This window comes from Chinchilla lanigera, unplaced genomic scaffold, assembly GCF_000276665.1.
Source record: "Chinchilla lanigera isolate Chin_1 unplaced genomic scaffold, ChiLan1.0 scaffold00067, whole genome shotgun sequence".
Lineage (NCBI taxonomy): Eukaryota > Metazoa > Chordata > Mammalia > Rodentia > Chinchillidae > Chinchilla > Chinchilla lanigera.
The window spans coordinates 9590312-9613847 of NW_004955468.1; the positions used below are offsets into that span (position 1 = coordinate 9590312).

General features: G+C 36.2%; 1 protein-coding gene across 5 annotated transcripts in view; it reads right to left on the bottom strand.

The window, feature by feature from the left end:
- The window catches only part of LOC102017650 (Fc receptor-like protein 3), a 71321-nt gene extending 50373 nt beyond the window's left edge, over positions 1–20948 (bottom strand). For all 5 annotated transcript variants that reach the window (XM_005400128.2, XM_005400124.2, XM_013522497.1 and 2 more), the window contains exons 1-3: positions 20857–20948; positions 18042–18143; positions 8469–8554 (exon numbers count right to left, since the gene is read on the bottom strand). The gene's annotated coding sequence lies outside the window, so the exon portion shown is untranslated. The remainder of the gene's footprint in view (positions 1–8468; positions 8555–18041; positions 18144–20856) is intronic.
- Positions 20949–23536: the final 2588 nt, after the last annotated feature.

Consider the following 23536-nt stretch of genomic DNA (forward strand, 5'->3'; position numbering starts at 1 on the left):
CGCAGAACGCCAGACAGTTAGGAGCCAGATTCAAATCTTGTTAATGATGCTTTTCCACTGTGTGATCTTTGCTGGATTATTGGACCTCTCTGTTCCCTGTCCTCTGTGCCAGGAATAATGCTAACAAATAGCACAGAATAATTTTTTTTTTTTTTTGTCTTTTTGAAACAGGGTCTCACTAATGCAGTTCAAGCTTTCCTTGAGCTCACTTTGTAGCCCAGGCCTCAGACACACACTGATCCTCCTGCCTCAGCCTCCCTAGTGCTGGGTTTACAGGGGTGTGCCACCACACCTGACCTCAATATTTTATAAGTATTAGACTTTATTTTTATCATCCTAGTTTCCCGTGTTCTTTATATACAAACTTAGTGAAACCATGACTTCACATTCTCCATATCCTCCCCGGCTACTCAAATTTCCAATCCATTTGAAAATTTTCCTCATAATCCCAGAGAATCTGTTCTGATCAAGGTCACCAATGACTCTAAATTGAACAGATTTTTTTTTTCATTTCTTATTTGACTCACTGGCAATTAACTTTCACTTTTAATATCATTATTCATTGAAACATTCTTTACTTTTGGTTTCTGTGACACAATATTCTCTGCATTTTCTGTCTACCTTTCTATTCCTTCCCACTCCCTCACACATGGCGTTCAGTTATCACTTCATTAAGCATACTTCTTTACTTACTCTAGAGCCTAGATCGAAGTATCCAACATGTACTAAGCATGTCCTCCATCTGTTTTATTGGCATCTTCAAGCTAACATATCAAAATTGGAAATAATATTTCCTTTTAATCACATCTATTTTTCCTCGTATGTTCCCGACAACATCTCCTCCAGTGCTCAAGGCAGAGACCAAAGGTCTCTCTTCTCATTCTCTGCTCTATTATTAATAAAATTGCGGATAAAAATTACCATTGTTGATATTGAACCCTTTCAATTTTTGTCGTGACCCTAGTGCAGCCCGTCACTATCAACCTATTTTTTTTAAAGAACTTTCTTTGTTTCCCAATGTAATATCCATGAAACAGTGCACAAAAGAAAAGTATTTAGCTTAATAAATTATTAGAAAGGAATCACTCATGTAATCACCATTAAGATCAAGAAGTAGGATATTACCAGGACCCTAGAAGTCTTGCATATCTTCTCCCTCAACTTCCATATTTTCTATAGTTTAGCTTGGGTAATCATTTCTTCATTGTGCATTAATTTTTTCCTGTTTTGGAGTTTTATAGCTATATATCAAACTATCTATTTTCTTGTCTTCTTTCAGTCAACATTATGCTCATGAAATTTATCTGTGCATATATTCTAGGTTGTCATTTTTATTGCTGTATAAGCTTCTATTATATCAACATGTCCCTGTTTTATTTATCCATTCCATTATTTATGGCTACTTGAGTAGATTCAAGTTTTTGATATTTAGAGATGTTGTTAACATTTTGGGATACATTTTAGCATATATTTAAATATAAATTTAATTATTGGGTTATAGGATAGTGTGTATACATATATATGTGCATATATATATATATATATATATATATATATATATCAGCATCAGTACATGCTGCCAAAAATTTTTTCTAATTTACCTCCTTGTTGCTCTGCTCAAACTTGGCCATTCCCATTCAAATATAATGGTGTTCTATTGTGATTTTATTCTATATTCTTTTTATTATTACTGAGACTGATCACACTTATGTAGGTTTACTATCTTTGGATTTTCTCTTTGGTGAAGTGCTTGGTTATTTTTCATTGGATCATCTATCAGTTCTTTAGGGATTTTATGGTGATTTGCAGCTGAACAGAAATCTTTTGTTGGGTTTATGCAATGTGAATATCTTCTCTCATTTTGCAGCTTAATTTGCACTATCTTCCTTGGGTCTTTGGATAAACAGAAGCTCTGAATTTCAACCTATCAATCTTTTCCTTTATTTTTGCTGTCTTGTTTAAGAAATTTTCTCTGCTCTGAATTAGGAAGATGTACGAAATTGTCATCTAAAAATCTGTTTGGCTCTTTACAGTTTCTTAGTTCACTTGCAATAGATTTTTTGTTTTTGTTTGAGTATGGAGTAAGGAAGAGATTAAAATTTACTTTTTCTCCATCTGTATATCTAATTGCTGCAGAAACAATTATAGAATCATTCATAGAAAGCTCATCTGCTCTCTGTTGCTGTACTATTTATAATAAGTAAAGGGTACACATTAGCATGGATTTTTGTATGGTTGCATTGGTTTCCTAGATTCTCCACAAGGTTGCATTAGTTGATTTGCTTATCCATGTATCTACCACATGTTTTTCTTTTTTATTTATTTTTGTACTACTTGAGATTGAACCCAGGGCTTTGCACATGCTAGGCAAGTGCTCTAACACTGAACTACATCCCCAGTCCATACTTTTCTGCCTATCATAATTTAATTTGACAAAGTCTCTCCACCTTGTTCTGTTTTGGTCAAAAATGTCTGGCTCTTTTTCACATTTTGTATCTATATTTGTACACTAATTTCTTTGAGTTTTTAATTTAAATTTATTTTTATGCTAAATGTGGTCATTCATGCTCATAATCCCAGAACTCAGGAGGTTGAAGAAGGAGGATCCCTGAGAGTTCACGACCAGTCTGGGATATATAGTGAATTCAAGGACAATCTGGACTACATATGAGACTCTGTCTCAAAAAACAAAACAAAGAAAAAATTGAAAAGAAAAAGAAAATTTATGTACTTTTATAAATGGTACATATTAATTAATACAATTGAATTTAAAATCAACTTCATTCAAAATGAACAGAAATAAAATGAACAAAATAAAACTGAACAAAAATAAAAATGCATTAAGACTGTGATTGTGATTTCATTAAATCAATATATCAGTGCAAAGAAGTTGAGATTTTTTTATTTTAAAAATAAAAGAAGGAAAGCATTAACAGACAGACAACATTTTACAAAATAGCAAAAGAACAGTACAGACAATACAGAGTTACAAACAAAGTGGTAGGAAATTAACAATGCTTGTTGTATTACACATTGATATCTTCAAAGTGTTTCTCATGAAAACAGATAGAGACATGCAATATTGATCAATCAAGGAATCATTAATAGTTTCTTTCAGCAAAGAAATAGAAGACAGTAGATTAACTATGTTAACTATCCTGTATATACATACATACAAAATTTCTCCTTTTTTCCCTTCTCTTTTGAGATTATTATTATACTGAAACCTCCAACAAGTAAATATGGTATGTTTCTCCACTTGTAGGTCATATTTAAGCTTCTCTTCTAGCTATTATTGTTTATATAATGCAACGCTGTTAACTATAATCACCTTTGGTGTAACACCACTCTAGAATTTATTCTTAAGTATATTTTTGCTTTGCTGAAAATTAAATTTATGTTCGTTTTATTTTCATTGTTCTGATAAAGAACATCCATTGTGTTTTGTATGTTGGTTTTTTAATCCAGTAATCCTAAATCCTTGTGTTAATATGGTAATTTATTTACATATTTTTTGGATTTCTTATATATACAATCATATCATTTCTGAATAAAAGTAGTTCTTCTTCCTGTTTAATCCTTGTATTTATTTTCCTTCTCATTTTCTGAAAGGAAAAAGATCTGAGGGAATGTCCATCCACTGAGTAATGAATAAAAAATTGTGGTATTTTTATGTAATGGAATATTACTCAGCTATGAAGAAAGATAAACTCAAGGCTTTTATAGATAAATGGTCACAACTAGAGCCCATACTCATAAGTGAAGTAAATCAGACCTGCATACATAAGCAATGCATTGTTTCACTAGTGTAAGAACCTGAAAGAGTGAATAAAAATTAGGAGGTATGACAGACATTGTGAAATGAAAGGAAATTGCTCAAAAGAAAAGAGCAACTGGGATGAGGGAAAAGAGAAAAGAAAGAAGGGGAAATTATGTATGTATGTATATACAGGATAGCTAACATAGTTGTTCTACTGACTTCTATTGCTTCACTGAAAGGAACAGCTAATGATTAATTATTTGATCAATCTTTCATGTGTCTATTTGTTTTCCCAAGAAACTACTTTGAAGAGATCAGTATGTAGTACAACAATCATTGTTAATTTCCTGTCACCTTGTCTGTAACTTAGTATTGCTTGTATTGTTCTTGTGCTATTTTGTAAAAATTCAAATAGTATTATATGTGTGTGTGTGTTGTTATTGTGTTATAAATGTATTTGTGGATATACTGTTAACTTTTTAAAAACACAATCTAAGTGCCCATAATTTGACTGTTAAGTTTAGCTCTATTAGAGTCATTACAATGACTGTGCTAATAAGACCTAATTTCTGTTGTTCTGTTTTCATTTCTTTTTACTCACATTTCTTTTTACTTCTCTTTCCTCCTTGCCTACCAGTTTTCATTATGAAGATTTGAATTCTCTATTTTTTTGAGGTTTCAATATTTTGTTCATGTTTAAGTGCAGTTAATTACACTGTTTGAAGAAGAGGATCTACCTCCATACAAGATGCAAGAGTTCAAATGCATGTATCTATTAAACTGCTAACATTAAACTGAATGAGAAGGAGACAATAGAATTCCAGTTCAGATTCTAAGTGCCGTCACCATGTGATTACAATCACAGGGACACTTCTCAGCCTGTGCATGGAGTTCTTGGAAGCTGCTTCATACTCTGGAACAAGGGCAAAACACTGCAGTGTGAGGGAAAGGTAAATCCTGAATTATTGGCTTCCTTACATTCACCAGTTCAACTCCAAGACAGCACCCAAAAATACTCTGTGAACTATGAACTAGGTGACTTACTGGAGAAAAAAATGTTCTGTTTAAAAGGCCTCAGAAGATCTATCTTTAAAAAAGACCCTTTTCAGAAGAATTTGTACATACCAAGGAGCATTGGACCTCTGCTCAATGAAGGAGAAAATAAAGGCTCACTTCTCAGTAAGGCACAGTTTCATCCATTTACTCAACAACAGTGTCCTCACCTTAACAGTTTCCACTAGCAGCCTTTTCTAATGAAAAAGGAGGGGCTGGGGATTTAGCTCAGCGGCAAAAGCACCTGCTTGGCAAGTGCAAGGTCGTGAGTTCGGTTCCCGGTACCGGAGAAAAACCGAAAAAAAAAAAAAAAAATGAAAAAGGAAACTGGTATCTCTACAGGGACCACCCTTTTCCTCTAAGTCCACAGCTGGAATTGTTTCTTCTGTTCCCATGAAGAGATGAGACTTTAATGATGACTATGGTTAACCTGGAGAGTTAATATGATGGTTGGCAGTACTTACACCTTAAATATTCAACATTAAAAGCTACACTAAATTGTGAAGACAGCTGTGCTGCAAAATAATTTACAATTAATGATTATATAACATTCACTTATGCATAAAATTCCAATCCTAGACCAAGATTTTGGCAACTGGCAATAGCATTCATTCATCAGAGCTCAGCCTGTTGCCTAGCTTTAGAGTTTGAGTGCATCTTACGTCTATCAGGTTAGAGTTTCTCACTTTGAGAAGCAGGTATCGGGATCAATCTTGACCTTTGGCTGCTTTTCCAAAGCAAATGTAACTATTTCTTGCTCTACAAGTGGTCTCCAGCTTTTTGCTCATTCCTAGTAAATAGAGCCTCCAAAATTTGTCCTGTCATTCACATCAGTACAGTAAGGCCCCAATTTACAATGGAGTTCCATTCCAGGAGAACGTTCGTGTTTTTGTTGCATCTGTTCACAATTCTCACAAAGTGAATCTTATACACCTTTGACACAAATATACAATGCTTATTGCCTTGCACTTCCTAGCAGTCTCTTCCACATCACCACTGCTTTACCTCTTGCTTCCAACATCCTGAGCTCTGGTGGAGCGCTGTCCAGTGAGAACACAGCAGCAGACACGTGAACTATTTCCATGATCTATTTCTACCTACAAACATTTGCAATGCCAGGTTGTTCTTATCTGTGAAAGTCTGCAAACTCGAACAGTCATAAGTTGGGAACTTACTGTATAAAGCTATATTCATCAACCTTGTAACAAACTACATGGTTATTCTAGGTCATCTGGCACTTTTCAGTCTCAAAATTCATTCGCTGACTAGCCAGCCCTCATCACCCAGCACTGAAGCACCCTGGATTAAAGGCCCAGAGGGTTCAAAATTCACATCCCAGAGCAGGTTGATGCAAACCCATCAGTGCAGTGCATTGATCTTAGCACTCTCCAATGCCAGGTGAGAAAGCTGAAGTATAGGTCAGCTTCAGTCTGTGTACAAAGCAACTTTCTCTGGTCATCTAGTGCTCACCTTGTCATTAGAGCCCTATTTTTCCATGAACATCAGGCCATATTCGGTTCAGCTCTACTTGAGCTCCAGACCATCTGCCACCTTGGTGGCCTCAATTGAGCCTGAATTTATAAATTCCAGTTCATGCTGCAATTGTGTTTTCCAGTCCAATTGTATTAAGACAGATCTACAGCGCTTGGTGAAGGCAGTCCTGGGGGGTTTATCCGCACTGGAGTATGTGGGACGCACAGCCCTCCTGCTCAGAAGTGATGGTGATAGGTCCAGTGTGGATGCCACAGGGCTAGAAGTTGGTTTTTCTTATGTTGTTTTGAAAGTTACACACTTTGCTTTTATGTCTGGTGGAAATTACTTACTTACTAAAGTGAATAACAACACACATCTGCCTTTACATTTCTTGGAAACAACTCTCTTTTATCACATTACCATGCTCTTTAAGTAATAGATTTTATATGTTTGTTTTTATTTCCATATCTTTGTCATTATTTATTTGAATTAAATTCTACTATTTTATTTACTTAAATTCACCATCCTTGTCCTCTGATATAGTCTCACCTATATTTTTTCTTTCACTGGAGACTTTGTCTGAGTGTTTTTTGTGTGAGAGTGAGTGTTGTATGTTAAAATATGAAGACCTGTTATACCACAGAAAATCATTATCCATCCTCATAGTTAAATGAAAGTCTAGATAGATATGAAATGAAAAGGTCTTTTCCTTAAGTAATTTGCAGACATTAATTACCACTGACTTCTTGTATTGAATGTTACCATGAAGAATGCTCATATCAATTTCATTTCTGTGACCTACAGGAAATACCCCTATGCACTTGAAGACTTTATAATTCTTCCTCAGTATTTGTTACTTCTAAATTTTACTTTAATGTTTAAATTTTTTCTCTCTGCTTAGTTTAGTAAATCATTACACTTTCCATGTGGAATATCTCAATCTGATTTTGTAAAATTCTCGGTTACTTTTCCCTCAAGTTTTCTTTTCTTATCTGTCATACCTACTTATACAGATACTGACACTTCCACTGCCACTGCTTAAATTTCTTAACATTTTTTTTAACAGTTTCCCTCTCTTTACCCCTTCCTAATAATTTGAGGACATTATTTTATCCTGAGCTTCACTAACTTCTTTCTTCATTATTATTCTATGAGCTGATCAATTCACCTATTGGTTACTTTTTTTGGTTTTTTTTGTTTGTTTGTTTGTTTTGTCATTTTGAGACAGGGTCTTTTGGTCTTTTTGAGACAGGGTCTCCAGTTCAGGCTGGCCTTGAGCTCACTTTGTAGCCCAGGCTGGTCTCTGGTCACTTATTTTGATATTTACAATTTTTATATTTATTGTCTCTATTCGTCTGTTGTGTAACTTGTCACAATTTGGCCTAAGGAATATCGAGAAGTAGTCTCGGCAGAAAACCTCCGGAGTCTAACTGGATACAATCATTCCCTATTTGGCAACCCCACTAGAGGATTCCTCTCTATTTCTGTCCTGCTTCCGATCCTTCTGTGATACTTCTCTGCTCCTTTCAGTTTTCCTCTCTCAGTACTTGGGCAGTGGATGATGGTGGGAAGAATTTTCCAGAGCTATGGAGTACACTGGCGCCAATTACTATCTGCCTTGCACGATGGCTGGGCCCTGCTGCTGTCCTGATTATTACTCCACTACCGTGGGTGGTATGCAAATGGTCGGTCCTGCCAGGCCAACAATGATCACTTCAGCACACTATGAGGAAGAAAACTCATATCCAGAAAGCATTTTCTCACCTCCAATCTTCCTCTCTTTCTCTGAGCAGCTTCTCCTTCCCTCCATTTCTGTCTCCCCAAATCCTTGTAATAATCTTTGCTCAAAGTTTTGATAGACACCAGCCTGCCTCTTCCTTAAGGCACAGCTCAGGAACGAAGAACATGAAGCCATCTTGTCCACAAATGTAAGATTATTAATGGAAAAATCCACATAAACAAGGCAAGTTTGCAAGTTAGACACAGGCTATAGACTAGTACTTTTAAGGCTCTGGTATAAAGGACAAAATATTGGAGAGCTTTAAAAGGTCAAATAGCATCTGTCCACCTGCAAAATGTATTTTCAGAGGAGGTGTCATGTGAAAACAGAACAGCTGGAACCTACGGAAACCACTAAGTATTTGCATACAGAGCCAACTTCAGCTTGTATCTGAGGCGGTACCTGTCTGTCTCCCGAGCTGGTCAGAAGCACAGTCGTGGTTAAATCTGCAAGGCAGGACTACCAGGGAAGTGGTCTACCAGTTGAAGCTGCAAGAAAAAGAATGAGAAATGAGCACAGAGCAGTGTTATCATCTCTTTTCCATCTGTAATTGCAAAGACTTTGGCTGCCCCAGTTGCCCCTCCCCTTTCTCTTTTTGCTTTCAAGTTCCTTCCTCTCAGGTTCCATATCTGCCCAACCGCCATGCCTGTCCTCACAACATTACATCTCACAGTTTCCTTTAATCCACAAAGATATTTCAAACATAAGCACTACCCATTATCTAGAGCAGTTCCCTTCTCCAAAATGTTCAGCATCTCCCATTTCTTTTCTTTCCCATGCTACTCCTTTAGGGCCCTGATAGGACATAAGAGACAGGGCCAGGAAGAGAATACAGAGAAAGAGAGGGCCTTCTCCCACATTTTGTGCAGGATGTGCAAATCTGCTTTGGTCAACCTTGGCTTAAGAGTCTATTCTTTATTTTGAAACTACATACAAAATGTCTTTATAACAATCTTTACACAAGCTTTTGGTAGATGCCAACCTGCCTTTTGGCTAAGGTACAGTATGGAAATGAAGAAAAAGGAACCATGCATCCTAGCAAAGCTCTTATCCTCTCTTATCCACCATGAAGCAGAAATACCTTATTAGAAGTTAGACAGTATTGCAAATTTTAATCCATTATCTTAACTGTGTTGCTTTTTATTCTGTGTGGGAAGAAGAAGGAGTAGAGTATTGGGCTTTGGTATGGGGAAAAATCAATTATATTGTTTATAAAGTTTTCCTATGAGATCAGAACAGAAGTGTACTGCAAGGAAAAACTTTTTTTTCCTAGCATAAATTGAGGTGCATCACTTTTATACTCACTTGTAAGTCTACGTCTTCTTATTTCATCAACCTCATTGTCCCCAGATTCTGAAAAGGAAGTGAGACCTAGGCTCCCTTCTAGGCGTAGGCCAGAGGCTCAGGCTCTGACTAAATCCCCAATATCTCTAGATTCTAGGGTCTCCATCCTTTCTTGCCCCATATCTTGTTCACAGATGTCCAGCTCATCAAATGCCTGCGACAGTGATTACAGTGTCAGAAGGTCCTCCTCGTTCAGCTATTTGAGAGCAAACTGTCCCAATAACTGACCTGCATGCGTTTGTCAAAAAGAAACAGGAACCAGGGATTGGAAACTACTCTGCAAAATATTTGACTAAATGGAAAGCAAGAAAGTAAAAGTCTCCTCCGATATCTGGTTTGTATTTCCTCACATATTATGCTGAGAAAATAGACTGCTCTTTTTATAAAGTTATTTCAATTGTGTATCTTGATAGTAAGGTATTATAAGCTGATAGACCCTCCCCTCAAGTAACTACTAGATTACTCAGGGAAAATGTAGCCAAGTAACTATCTGATTCTACATAGAATAACAGGCTTCGTTTCCTTAGATTAGTAACACTATCCAAAATGTTAATTTAAAGAACAAGAATGTTCATTGTAACATTGTTTATCATAATAATTTTTGGTTCCACAAATGTCCCTCAAATAAAACACTTATAAAACAATTTATTTTATAATTTTTTGATTTTTAAAAAAATCTTATATGTACCTGTTTGTTTTTAATAGCAGGCCACATTACAAATATCTTAGAACAGTGTTCAATGATATGAAGACTTCACAAAAATATTAAAAGAGAAAAGTCACATTATTATTAAGATTCTTTTAAAATCATATTTATGTATGTGGAGTACAAGCATACATTACAGCAATTATCACAGTGATGGGAATGTAATTTTCAGTTTTATCTTCGATTTCTCCTCTATTTTTTCTACAGTGCATACACACACACACACACACACACACACACACACACACACACTATAGATCAGTGATGGCTAGTCTTTTAGAGACCAAGTGTTCAAACTGCAACCCAAAACCCACATATTTATCACACAGTCGCAACCCTGCCCCTATGTGTGCTGTTACCCGATGCTCTGCTGCTGGGGTGATTTGGCTCTGCTGGTGCCAGTAGGCTCTGCATGCCAACTATGGCATGTGTGCCTGAGGTTCCCCAGCAGTGCCATAGATCATCATAGCTCTTCTTAACTCCAAAGAGTCCATGCGGTAGTCCCCTAAGGTTTCAGCATAAACGAGTTGTATGTGTGGGTGTGAAAAGAAATTAAACAGTTAAGTGGCACCTCTGAGACACTCTCCATCTGAGACAGCAGGGCTCACTGACAAGCAAATAATTGGGCCAGACCTTGGATGCCTGAATGCCTATGACTTCCCCTAGTTTCTAGAAAGCCAAACGTGTTTAGGTAAGTGATTCTTAGAGAAAAGTGAGTTTGGAATGATTAGTTTTGGATAAGCATCACTGAGCAGAGATACAGCAAGTTACCTATGTGTTATGTTGTCATTAATGATAGGAGGGGGTACTTTCTTCAAGAATAGTTGGGTAAAATAATTGGGTTTTTTATTAAAACAAAAAGTAAAAATAACAATAAAACAGAGTTTCAAAACAGATTAGTAGGAGAGTTACAATAATTAATATATTTCCTATTGTTATCTTTGTAGTAGTTACTCAGAGTGCAAAATATAGGCATGATATCTCATCCAAACAATATTAGCACAAACTTTTCAATGAACTAAGAGAAACTAGCTGTATAACTATCTTAACTATCTTATGTACAAATACATTTTTTTCTTTTTCCCTTCCTTTCTTTACTCTCTGCCCCATCACAGTTTGTCTTTTCTTTTGAACCATTTCTTCCCAATTTGCAATATCTATTGTACATTTTGGATCTTACTTACTCATTCAGTTTCTCACACTAATGAATGTGATGTTTGCACCTATGGGTCTGATTTATTTCACTTGTGAGTATGGTCTCAAGTTGCATCCATTTACCTATAAAAGTCTCAACTTTATCCTTCCTTATAGCTGAGTAGCATTCCATTATATTAAAAAGCCATATCTTTTTTATCCATTCCTCTGTTGATGGGCATTTGGGTTGTTTCCAAGTTTTAACTATTACAAATTGTGCTGCTATAAACGTGTGCATATATACTGCTGTGATACTACAAAGCTACTGTGATAAAATCGGCATAGTATTGTCAAAAAAACAGGCCTGAGAATCAGGGGAACAAAATATACTATGTTTTAATACTATGTTTTTAATTCTTCCATTAAGATACCCAGAAAGGGAATAGTTGGGTCAAATGGGACCTCCAATCTTAGTTTTTTGAGGCATTTCCACACTGATTTCCACAGTGATTTCACCAGACTACACTCCCACCAACAGTGGAGAAGGGCTCCTTTTTCCCCACACCTCCTCCAGCACTTGTTGTTTGTTCATTTCTTAATGATAACCATTCTCTCCGGGTGAGATGGAATCTCAGTGTTGTTTTAATTTGCATCTCTCAAATGACCAATGAAATTGAACATTTTTTCATGTATTTATTTGCCATTTGTATTTCTTCATCTGAGAAGTGTTTATTCATCTCAGATGCCCATTCTTGGTTTGGGTCTTTAAATTTGGGGGATCTGATTTTTTAAAATTCTTTATATGCTCTAGATATTAGTCCTTTGTCTGAGGGACAACTGGATAAAATTTTTCCACTCTGCAAGTTGTCTTTTCTCTCTGTTGGTGATTTCTTTTGTTGTGCAAAACTTTTCAATAAGGTGAGATCCCATTTGTTGATTCTTTCTAATATTTCCCTTGCAGTCTGGGTTTTGCTCATGACATTTCTGCCTACACCTATGTCTTCTATATTTCTACCTATTTTCTCTTCCAGTAAACTTAGCATTTCTACTTTAATATTTAGATCTTTGGCTCATTTTGATTTTAGTTTAATGCATGGTGATAGACATGGGTCTAGTTTTAGTCTTTACCATATAGAAAGCCAGTTTTCCCATCACCATTTATTAAAGATGCTATTTTTCTTTCAGTGAACATGTTCAGCACCTTTATCTGAGATAAGGTGGTTGAGTGTGTTTGTGGTTGTGCCCGCATCTTCTATTCTGTTCCCCTGATTCTCAGGCCTGTTTTTTTGACAATACTATGCTGATTTTATCACAGTAGCTTTGTAGTATAATTTCAGGTCTGGGATTTTGATGCCCCCTGACTTGACTTCATTGCCCAGAATTGCTTTTGCAAGGTCTCTTCTGGTTCCAAATGAATTTTAGGAATGTTTTCTGTAGATCTGTGAGGTATGCTAATGGTATTTTGATTGAGATTACATTAAATCTGTATAGCAGTTTTGGGAGTAGGACCATTTTCACTATCTTGAACAAAAGAGCAAGGGATATCTTTCCATTTTTTGATATCCTCTTTCATCTCCTTTTTTAGAGTAATGTAATTTTCACTGTATAGATCTTTTACTTCCTTTGTTAGATCGATCTCTAAGTATTTCATTTTCTAGATGCTATTTTGAAGGGTGTGGTTTCCCTAATTTCTCTCTCAGTGAGTTTGTTGCTTTTGTACAGGAATTTTATTGATTTATGAGTGTTGGTTTTGTATCCTGTTACACTACTGAGTTTAGATATGAAATCTATAAGTTTCTATGTAAAGTATTATGTAGTTTGCAAATATTGGTAACTTAACTTTTTCTTTTCTTATTTTTATTTCTTTTATTTCTCTCTTTTGTCTAATTGCTCTGGCTAGTGTTTCCAGGACTATACTGAATAGGACTGTAATAACGGACATCTTTGTCTTGTTCCTGATTTTAGAGCAAAAGCTTTCAGTTTTTGTCCATTTAGTATGATGTTGGCTGTTTGTTTGTCACAGATGGCTTTTAGTAGATTGAGGTAAAGACCATATATTCCAATTTTCTGTAGGGTTTTTATCATGAATGGGTGTTGGACTTTGTCAAATATTTTTTCTGCACCTATTGAAATGATTAATTTTGTCTTGTTTCTGTTAATATGGTGTATTACATTTATCAAATAATTGCTAAGGGTATTTCACCACTACTAAGGGGCTGCTAAGATCTTTCTACTTCTACTGATTCAGTGACTCGTGTATGATTGTCTGGGTCCTAGGTCCTAGACTCTAAGAGGAATCCACTGGGTAGTTATCTGGGTCAGCTGTTCTTAAGCCTCTTTCCCCCTTTTTAAAAAGTATCATTTTGGCAATCTTTCATCTTAAATTCATGTAATTCTAAAAATGTAGTTTTTGACACACAAAAAAAATATTATTCTATGATAAACCATTGTGTCAGTTTTGTAAATATGTAGAATAAAATCTAAGCTCTAGGAATCTGATGCTTACTATCTACTTTTCAAAGTATATAAACTAGCTTTTCTTTGTGAGTTGTATTTTGCTGTGCCTCTTGTTCTTTTTTCTCTGCAAATCCAAAACCACACTTTCATATGTTTTTTAATTCAAAATTGTAAGTGAATTTTCCTTCATTGCTGAAAATCTTTTGCTAATCACTTTTTCGCTTTAAAAAAAATCTCATGATCTAAGTCTGTGTTAAATCATAACCTGAAATCGCACACATACTTTTAAAATTTTGAAAACTTATTAGATATAAAAAATAAATTTCATTAGTAATCCATTTTTTAATGAAATGGATGGGGCTTATTTTAACGTTTTTAATAGATTCATATATTCATGAATAAATTTATTTGACTCATTTAGCAGATCTTTATTAAAAATCTACAAAAATAAGTACTACTCTGATCAATGATATATAGAATATAAGTATGCAAAATTCAGCCCTGAATTATCTTTCTGCCTTTTTTTATAAATGGGAGCTCTAAGACATCCCTGTTACATAAATAAACAGATTGAAAGATGCATTTTAATAGAAGTTTTATTCAATTCTTTAAATTACACATAAAAATATTACATAGTGATGTATCTCTAAAAATAATTTTTAATAGTTCCAAACTTGGAACTTGGTTTAGACTTCTCTTTCGTTTAGTTGGAAGCAAAGAACTGGAAATCATCTGATTTGTTTGAATTGTTCTTCCATCTTTAGAGTCAGTCATTTCTTTTTGTTTTCTTGAATTTATTTCAATAAATGTTTTTCTAAGAATTGTCTACTGATTATTAACTGTGCCATTACTCTATGGCTCAGAGATGTCTTGTTTAACGTAAAGCCCACAAGGAACATGGAGAAAAATAATACTTCAAACTTCTTGGTTGTCCTCCTTAGAAATCCAATTGGGAAATGATCTGCTTTATCAGATCACTGTGTAGTAATGACCACAGGTAGCCACATGGTCATATGCTTTATAGTCTCATAATTGCCATCTCCTCAGAGTTTATTATAGGGGGAAAGTTACCCCTACCCTGTGATAACCCCTTGGAGCATGATTACTTTCGGTGGTGATGCTCAAAGCTTAGAGGTTAGGTGTCCTTAGCAAGGATGTGTTCCATTTAGTACCTAGGCAGGTCTTTCCTGGGCACACTCATAGTTATGTCTGTTTATTTGATTTCATCTATACAATATCACATATAAATTTCAGTTTTTGTGTCTATGTGTGCTGATGCACATTTCTTCCAAATTTTGTGTTTCTTTAGTCATTTTAATTGTGATATGAGAAGCTCCAATGGCATAATCGCTTATCATGTGGTACTTATGTAATTGTGATATGAGAAGAAAGGAAATTCACCATGAAGATAGAAATAATCATGGGGATAATCATCTTGAAATAGACATCTCTCTCCTTTGTGATATTGTCTTTGTCATTTGTTAAATTTATACAAATATCAGAATTTTTCTTTTTGACTATCTATTCTCTCCTGTAATTCTGTTCTATTATTTTGGTCTATCTATTCTTGCCACTGTCATGCTAATTCATTTTTAGAGTTTAAAATATGTTATTATATTACAGCTGGTACTACACTCATTAGCTTTTGTCAAAAATAATTGATAACAAAATGAATTTTGAGAAAAAAAGAACAGTGGGAGGAATTACTCTTCTACTGCTAAAGAGAACTATAGAACTGAGAATGTAGCTCAGTGGGGAACACGTTTCCAGCATTGTGAGAGTCTAGATTCAGTCCTCAGCCATCCCCTCAAAATGTACCATGTACCTAGAGTTATACAGATACAGTGATAAAGATAGGGTGTTAATGGTAGAGAAACAGGTACACAGGTTTTTCATAGAAAATATAATATATAAATACATATCCCGATCATTTTTGCCAAAGTTTAAAGAGAAATTGAAAGGAGGAAGAATATTGTTTTTGATAAATGATACCCAAACAATTGGACATCCATAGGCAGAGAAAATGAACCTCAATCTTTCTACACAGATGAACTCAGAATGAATCACATACTTTAGATGTAAAACTATAGAGAATTTAGCAAAAAAAAAAAAAAGGGCCTCTTAAAAACTATAAAACTATCTCTGAAAGACCTTGTGAGGAAAATGAAAGGGCAAGCTATGAATTTGGGAGAAAATATTTGCATCTAATGTCAATCAAAAGTCTTGTATACAGATGCTATAAAAAGATATCACAGTTCAAGGGCAAAGACAACGATCTAATTAGAAAATAGACAAAACCATTAATGGGCATTTTCCAAAAGGGGATCTCTATATAGAAAATAAATAATAAACACATGAAAAAGATGTTAAATATTAGTTATTACTGAAATGAAACTTAAGGCAAAAATGACAGAACTATACATCTATCAGAATGGCTATAATGAAAAATGGCAATAATACCAAAAGCAGGCAAAGATTCAGAAGAAAAAGATCATGCACTAATTGCTGCTAAGAATGAAACACGGTATATTCTTTTCAAACTAAACACGCACATAAAATAAGACCTAGTAATCATTCTTTTGAGCACTTATCTCAGAGGAATCAAAATTTGCCTTCACTGAAAATCTGTGCATGAATTTTCATAGCAGTTTTATTAATAGTAGCCAAAAGCAAATGTTCTTTGTGGATGAATAGTTAAACATGTAGTGAAACATCTATGCCAGGGTGAATATTATTCAGCAATAGAAAGGAATACTTTATGGACATACACAAAACTGGCTCAAAGCGTATGCTATCAATCTAAAAATTTATGAATTTACCGTGTAGCCATAGAAAAGGGTAAACTTGAGTCATTTGTAGGAAAACTGATACATTTTAAGACCACAATACTAAGTGAAATAAATAGAGAAGGTTAAATATTGTATAGTTTCTCATATGAGAAATTTAAAATATAAATGATTTAAAGAGCTAGGTTTAAATTCCAGTTCCACATTCCACATTCCAAAGAATAGATCATAGGGAACAGAAAGGTAGACTTCTGGAGATAGCAAAGGGACTTGGGGACGGAGGATATGGTAGGGGAAAGGAGGAAAAAGAAAAGTAAAAAGAATTACTGAGATATGTGTCTGTTCCAATTCCCCAGGATGAATGTAACTACCTATGCATCATGAACATATACTTATTAGGAAAATAAAAATAAAGTTATACCTTATTATTCTATGTTTATAAAATTTTTGAAATAACACAGAATGATAGACAAAAGACTAGTGGATCACATCAAAGACTGGGAGTGGGGGGAAGCGAATGCGCCTCTAAAGAGCTAGCAAAAGAGAGCTAGGTAAACAGTTCTTTATACTGATTTTTATAGTTACCGTCATTACAAAAAGCAACACATGGGACAAAGCTTCATAGAATGGCACACACACACTACTGAGTGTCCATAAGTTTGTGTCATGAGAATAAACTTTGTGAATGGCACCAATATCAATTTCATGGTTTTCAGAGTGTGCTACTGTTACTCAGGATGTTACCGCACAGAGATGCTGGGTTAAGAATGCCCAAGACCTCTGTGTGCATTATTTTGCAACTTCTTGTGACTCTATAATCATTTCAATATAAAAACGAATGATAACCAATCTTGATTTTATTTATATATTTACTTTATTCTACGTGGTTTGTGCCACATTCCAAATTATTTCCAGGTAAATGCCTACTGCAATCCCAGAGTAAGTTCTGTCCTTCCCATTGATGAGGTACCTGTGGCAGGAGGAGGAATTACATAATATTACATAAAGTGTTGCAGAAAAACCTGGGACAGTTGCTTTTGACAGGAACTTGATTAAATATTCTTGTTACTCAGCTTTTTGAGCTTTCCTAGTGCTGAATATGAAAGCTGAATGATCATTATGTACATTTTACTTTTACAGTGCTAGATGGCATAAACTGTGCTGCTTTATAAATATTTATTTAATGCTGATAATTATGCTATGAGTTATCCCCATTTAAAAGTGAGGAGATTGAGTACAAGAAGCTAGGTCGTTTTCTCCGGACCAACTAAGGCATGAGGCTGAGACATCACTGCAGGTAGTGGGAGCCTGATGCTATGCTCTTACTCTTTATACTATGTGGCAATCAATGTTGTAAAAAATTAGCATCATAGAAAAAGGAGAAAAAAGCATAAACGTTAATTTATGTCAATTGTGTTACTTTGTGTAAATTGATAGGAAGTTGAACATTCAAGAGACTGGACAATATGAAAAGTGTGTAAGTTTTTGATCACAGTGACAAAATATCTGAAAATCAATTTAAAGGAAAAAAGCTTCATTTGGACTCACAGTTGCAGAGGTTCCAGTCCATGGTTATTTGGCTCTCTTGTTTCTGGGCTGTGGTGAGCAGAATATCATGGTGGAAACCAGGCTGTGCAGCAGAACAATTCACTTCATGACAGACAGGAGGCAGAGAGGAAAAGATGAGTGAGCGTGTGTGTGTGTGTGTGTGTGTGTGTGTGTGTGTGTGCAGAAAAATATAGAGAGATGAGAGGGTGGCATTCAAAGGCTCAAGCAAAATATACTCTTCCTCCAACGAGGCTGCAACTCCAAAATTTCTATCACTTTGCCATAGAACCACCAGCTGGGAACTAAGCTTCATACCCAAACCAGAACAGCAAGCTAACTTGGGCTTCCTTTCCTCTTACAAACTCAATCTCAAGTTAACACAAGAGAAAAAGAGGATTCAGGTTAAAACTCTGAAGTCCCTGAGACGCAAAAGATAACAGACTTGTGTTCTGGGAGTGAAAAAGAAGCCCCAAAGTGGGTTCTGTATCATCACTTCAGAGTAAGAGAAGGTGAGACCTTGTCTCTCTTATTCCTTCTTCTTTCTTCAACTCTTGGCACATTGACGGCTTAGGAGAGAACGGCAGAAATAGTTTTCTTTCATGGCGCCTGGGATGGAATAGCTGTTCAATAATTATTCAATAGATAAAAAAGGTGCTGGGGCAGGAAAACGATGAGAACAAAAAATGATGACCTGCACTGGCTTGTCTAGAGTCTCTGGCTGTGACAGGTGAAAACCTTGTGCATCTTCACAGGTTTTATACTCTTCTTTACTGCAGATACCTCTTACTTTTCATTTAAGCTTTTGTTTTATTTTATTTTTTCCCGTTCCTGTCCTCTCCTTTCAAACCCATCCTCCTACCTGTTCGCAAAGCTCTGTTTTCATTTTATCTTTCTTTCCTCTCTCTTCTTTCCTTTTCTTCCTTTCCTCCCTCTTCCCCCCTCCCTAGTTACCTTTTCCTTTTGAATAGTTTCTTTCTATTTCACAATAGCTATTGTACATTTTTCTTTTTATTTACATTTTCAGTTTCTCACATAGGAGAGATGATGCAATATTTATGCATGTGTGTCTGATATCTTTCACTTATGATTATGGTCATAAGGTGCATTCCATTTAGCTAGGCATGTCTCAATTTTATCTTTCTTCAAGGCTGAGTAATATTCCACTTATAAAAAAAATCACATGTTTTTTATTCATTCATTATTTGATTGGCATTTGAGTTGCTTCCAGGATTTAGCTACTACAAACTGTGCCACTATAAACATGGGTGTGCATATATTGCTGCAGTTTGATGCTTTTAATTCTTAGGGAAAAATATCCAGAAAAATAGCTGGGTCAAATGGAACCTCCAATCCTAATTTTTTGAGGAATCTGCACACTGTATAATAAGGCTCTGTCCTTATTGCTGATACTCCTCTCCAAGTTTTATGACTTCCTCTCAGGAGAGTAAATGACTTGGAAGTTCTGATAAAGAGGCACAGGAGGAAGGCTCCAAGTGACTGAGAGAAGGAACACGACAGAAGAAGGCAAGATGGAGGGACTTCTTAGCAGCCTAGCTCACCTTGATCTCCAGAAATGTCCTTCTTGTGTTGCTGGGAAGGAATTAAAAAGTAAAACTGAGTTTTTTGGCTTCCTATTTAGACCTCTTGCTCAGATTTTTTTTGTCCAAAGACACAGAACTGCTATACTCAATGTGTATAATTCCAACTTTCCCTGTCACATCATTCCATTACTTTTTTTTTTGATACCGAGAATTGTACTCATGACCTCATGATTTGTGAGGCAAGCGTTTAAGCCACTGAGCTATATACCCTCAGCCCAAACCTCATCTTGTGGAAGTCTTTTTTCTGGTACCAGGAATCGAACTCAGGACCTTGCGCTTGCCAGGCAGGCATTTATACTGCTGAGCTATATCCCCAGCCCCTTCCATTAATGTTGCTGATGATTCTGAAAATCCTCAAAGAGCCCTTTCATCCTCCAACCTCCTCACCAACACTTACTAACAAAGCCCTTCCTCTTCTGAGGTAATTACCCATAGGCTATGTTCTTCTCATTTTTTTCTTTTGTTCTATCTGATTCCTACAATATTCTGACTGGGTTCACTTTCCTGTCATTCTCGGATATTCTTTAGATAGATAAGCAACATGTGTCTTTGCCCCCTCATAGAGAAGGAAATTAGAGGCACAGATAGGAGAGGACAGATCTAGAGTTACAGAAGGGCATGAGCTTGCCTTTAGGCGCTGCTTACTGATATCTGCTTCTTTTATCCTTCTTTGCAGGTATACACAGTGAGTCTGAATCTTCCCCTAACAATTTTCAGAAAGCTCAGAATATGAACACCCGGTGGAGATTACTGTAGCTTTTTTAACCCCACTGGGCTGATCACACACAGAGAATAATGATATTCCGCTTTCTATAAGAAGCTGCCACTGTAAGTCACGCTGGAGGATGCAGTTTCATGGATCTCAGAGGATCGAAGCTGAACAACCACTGAGGAGATGTGTCAGCTACCAACCCTGTCTCCACAGGAAGTGTCCGGGAGAAAAAAAGGGCAAGTGTTAGCGTTGTATTTTCTAGGGCACTGGACAGTCACTTCAGAGCATGACCCTGTATCACTGCAGAGCTATCATCTCAGTTCTTGCAAAGTGACAGCTCTCTAGATTAGACGGATTCATTCAGTGATTCCTCCTATCCCACCCCAAGCCTGTAGGCTTCTTTAATCTATTACAATTGATCTATTACAATGGAAAGAATTTTTCCAGGACTTTAGGTGTTTTAGCTTTAGTCAGTCTCTCTTTCCTAATTTCTCCCTTTTACCTTTATTCCAGATTCTCCATATTTGCACTCTGCATTGTGGTTGTGGTTGTTGTGGTCATGGTTGTTGTTGTTGCTGTTCACAGGCTCCTGCCTCTAGTTATCCCTTCGTCCTTAATAAGTCACACCAGGGGTGATGGTATCCGGAAGCCTCTGCTGCACACAGTGCAGCACTTCCCTGGAACATGCATCTAACAAGAACTACTTGGTGGTTCCTCACCTGAGTCTTCTGGCTGCTGGCTACTTCAGACCTCCAGAATAAAGAGCATCTTCACCTACAGGATCCACTGCAAGGAGAAAATAAGAGTTCACCCACATCCACTCCAAAGTTCAAAGGTCATGCCCATCTTTCCAGTCCCCTGCTTCATGACTACGTCCTGGCTTTCAACCCCAACATGATTCTGAAGAAGTCACTTATTTCTTGGAGGGGCTGGGCCTCCTGGGGTTAGGATAATCTCTTCTCTGGCTCCCTCTTCCTGGTGGAGAGACTGACCACTGACATGCACAAGTGGCAGCCACCCATGGCTGAGAGTGGGCTGGCGTGGGGGGCCCTGAGGGTTTGGGTTGGCAGCACCTCTGCAGGAAAGTGGACTAACTACATAAAAGTCCCTGAGGCAGAGTGAAAAGGGAGAGGAAAGAGGTGTGGAGAGAAAAGCAAGTGAAGGTGTGACCTTCACTTGGTTGACTTAATGACCTTGTGCGTAGACCTTCTATCTGATTGACAATTTTCTGATCCTCATATTTGATGTTTTAGCAGTTCCATATTAGGCAATGATATTGCCCCAGATTTTTTTCTCCTATGAACTCTCAAAGAGCTTCACCTGAATCTCCTCTCTCTCTCTCTGCCTCTCTCTCTCTCTCAAGTAGCCATACATACATACTCTGTATCTTATATCTCCTATGATACTGTAAGTCCCCTAAATGTCTAACCAAAACTTAGACATTAAAGGCATCTAATAATCTTGAATATGTGAATTAATGAAAATGAATTTTAATACATTTAGTCCTATACAGGATGACACATAGAGTCATGTGGATCACTGTAAGACAGTACTCTGATACCATAACTATAATGAAGTAGAGGCACAAATATTAGTGGCAGGTCCCACATAATCAAGTGGCCTTGATCTATTACAAACAGAATAGTAATAGATATTCAAACTTGTGAATGAGGGAGGCCTCCAGAATTTACATGTTTACTCACCTGGGTGCATTAGTGGAAAAACTTTCTCCTGAGAAATGATAAACAAATATGCATCTCAGAGGAGGAAGATTTTATCCCTAAAGCTTTTTCATGACTTAACTGTATGCAATCAGTTGGTATGATACAAGATATAGAATAGTCAGTTGATGGTATTTCATCTAGATGACTACTTATTTATTGTAAAACTATTAGTCACTGATTGAATAATCTATTCTTTTTTCTCCTAAATTTGAAATGACACTTCAAAAAGCAAACACTACCTTGATCACTGCTGCTGGACTTTCTATAATGTTCTGTAGTATCTTTGTCTACACACTTGTATAATACTATTTTAATTATCATAAGATATAGCTTAATTGTTGGTGGTTCTTGTTCTACTTTATTATTGTTCTATTTTGGATAATACATGGTCATTCTTAATTTTTAAATGTCTTGAAGTTTACAACATCCAGTCTATAGCAGTGGTCATGAGGTTAAACTTGATACTGACATTCACATAGGCTATCTCTTGCACCATTCATCTTTGTGGAGAGATATGAAATAAGAAACACAGCCTATTAGGATAGATGTATAAGGTGTGTACTCAAAGGAAGTTGTTATGGTGGCCTAGGGGCTATTTTCTGTTCTCTAACTAATACCTCAGGAAACAAAGCCACATACGAGATGTGAGCAAAAATCATGGTGAATGTTTTAATTTTTAAAAAATGTATTACAGTAAAAGGCCATTAATCCCCCTCAAAATACTTTCCCCTGCTTCAAACATACCTCCCCCCTTATTTTCTCTACTTAATGAAGCAGTTCTGAAAGTCCTCCTTCATGACTGTCTTTAGTTGAATTGCCGTGGCTGCCTTCATGTCTTGAATCAATATAAAATGTTTACCCTTCAGGATCATTTTGACTTTGGAGAAAAGTCAGAAGTTTCAGGGTGCCATAGCTAATGAATAATGTAGATAAGGATACCTCATAATGTTTTTACGAGCCTGCCTTCCTTTGGGTGGTACTTGGTAGCAGCATATTTTGTTTATTGCACTTCATAAAGATACTCATGAAAGAGGACTTCCGGTGGCAAGAATGGTGGCAATAATAATAGGATAAGTGCATCTGAAGCAAGGGGATGTGAGAAGGATTAATGGCAATGGGTGTTTTACTGCAATAATTTTTTTATTTAAACATTCATCATACATTTCAATCACATGGATGTAGGAGCCCTTCTGGCCCAAAAGCCTTATGCTCCTTAAAAATCAATACTTATAACTTTATAATGTGAGAGAAATAAGTCATAAGCAATTGAACAAATATGAAAATATGGGGGCTGGGGATTTAGCTCAGCGGCAAAAGCGCCTGCCTGGCAAGCGCAAGGTCATGAGTTCGGTTCCTGGTACCGGAGAAAAACCAAAACCAAAAGAAAATATGTAAAGTGCTTCCAAGGTCACCAATACAAGGACCATGCTCAGCTTCTAGTTTATCACCCTTGGGGAT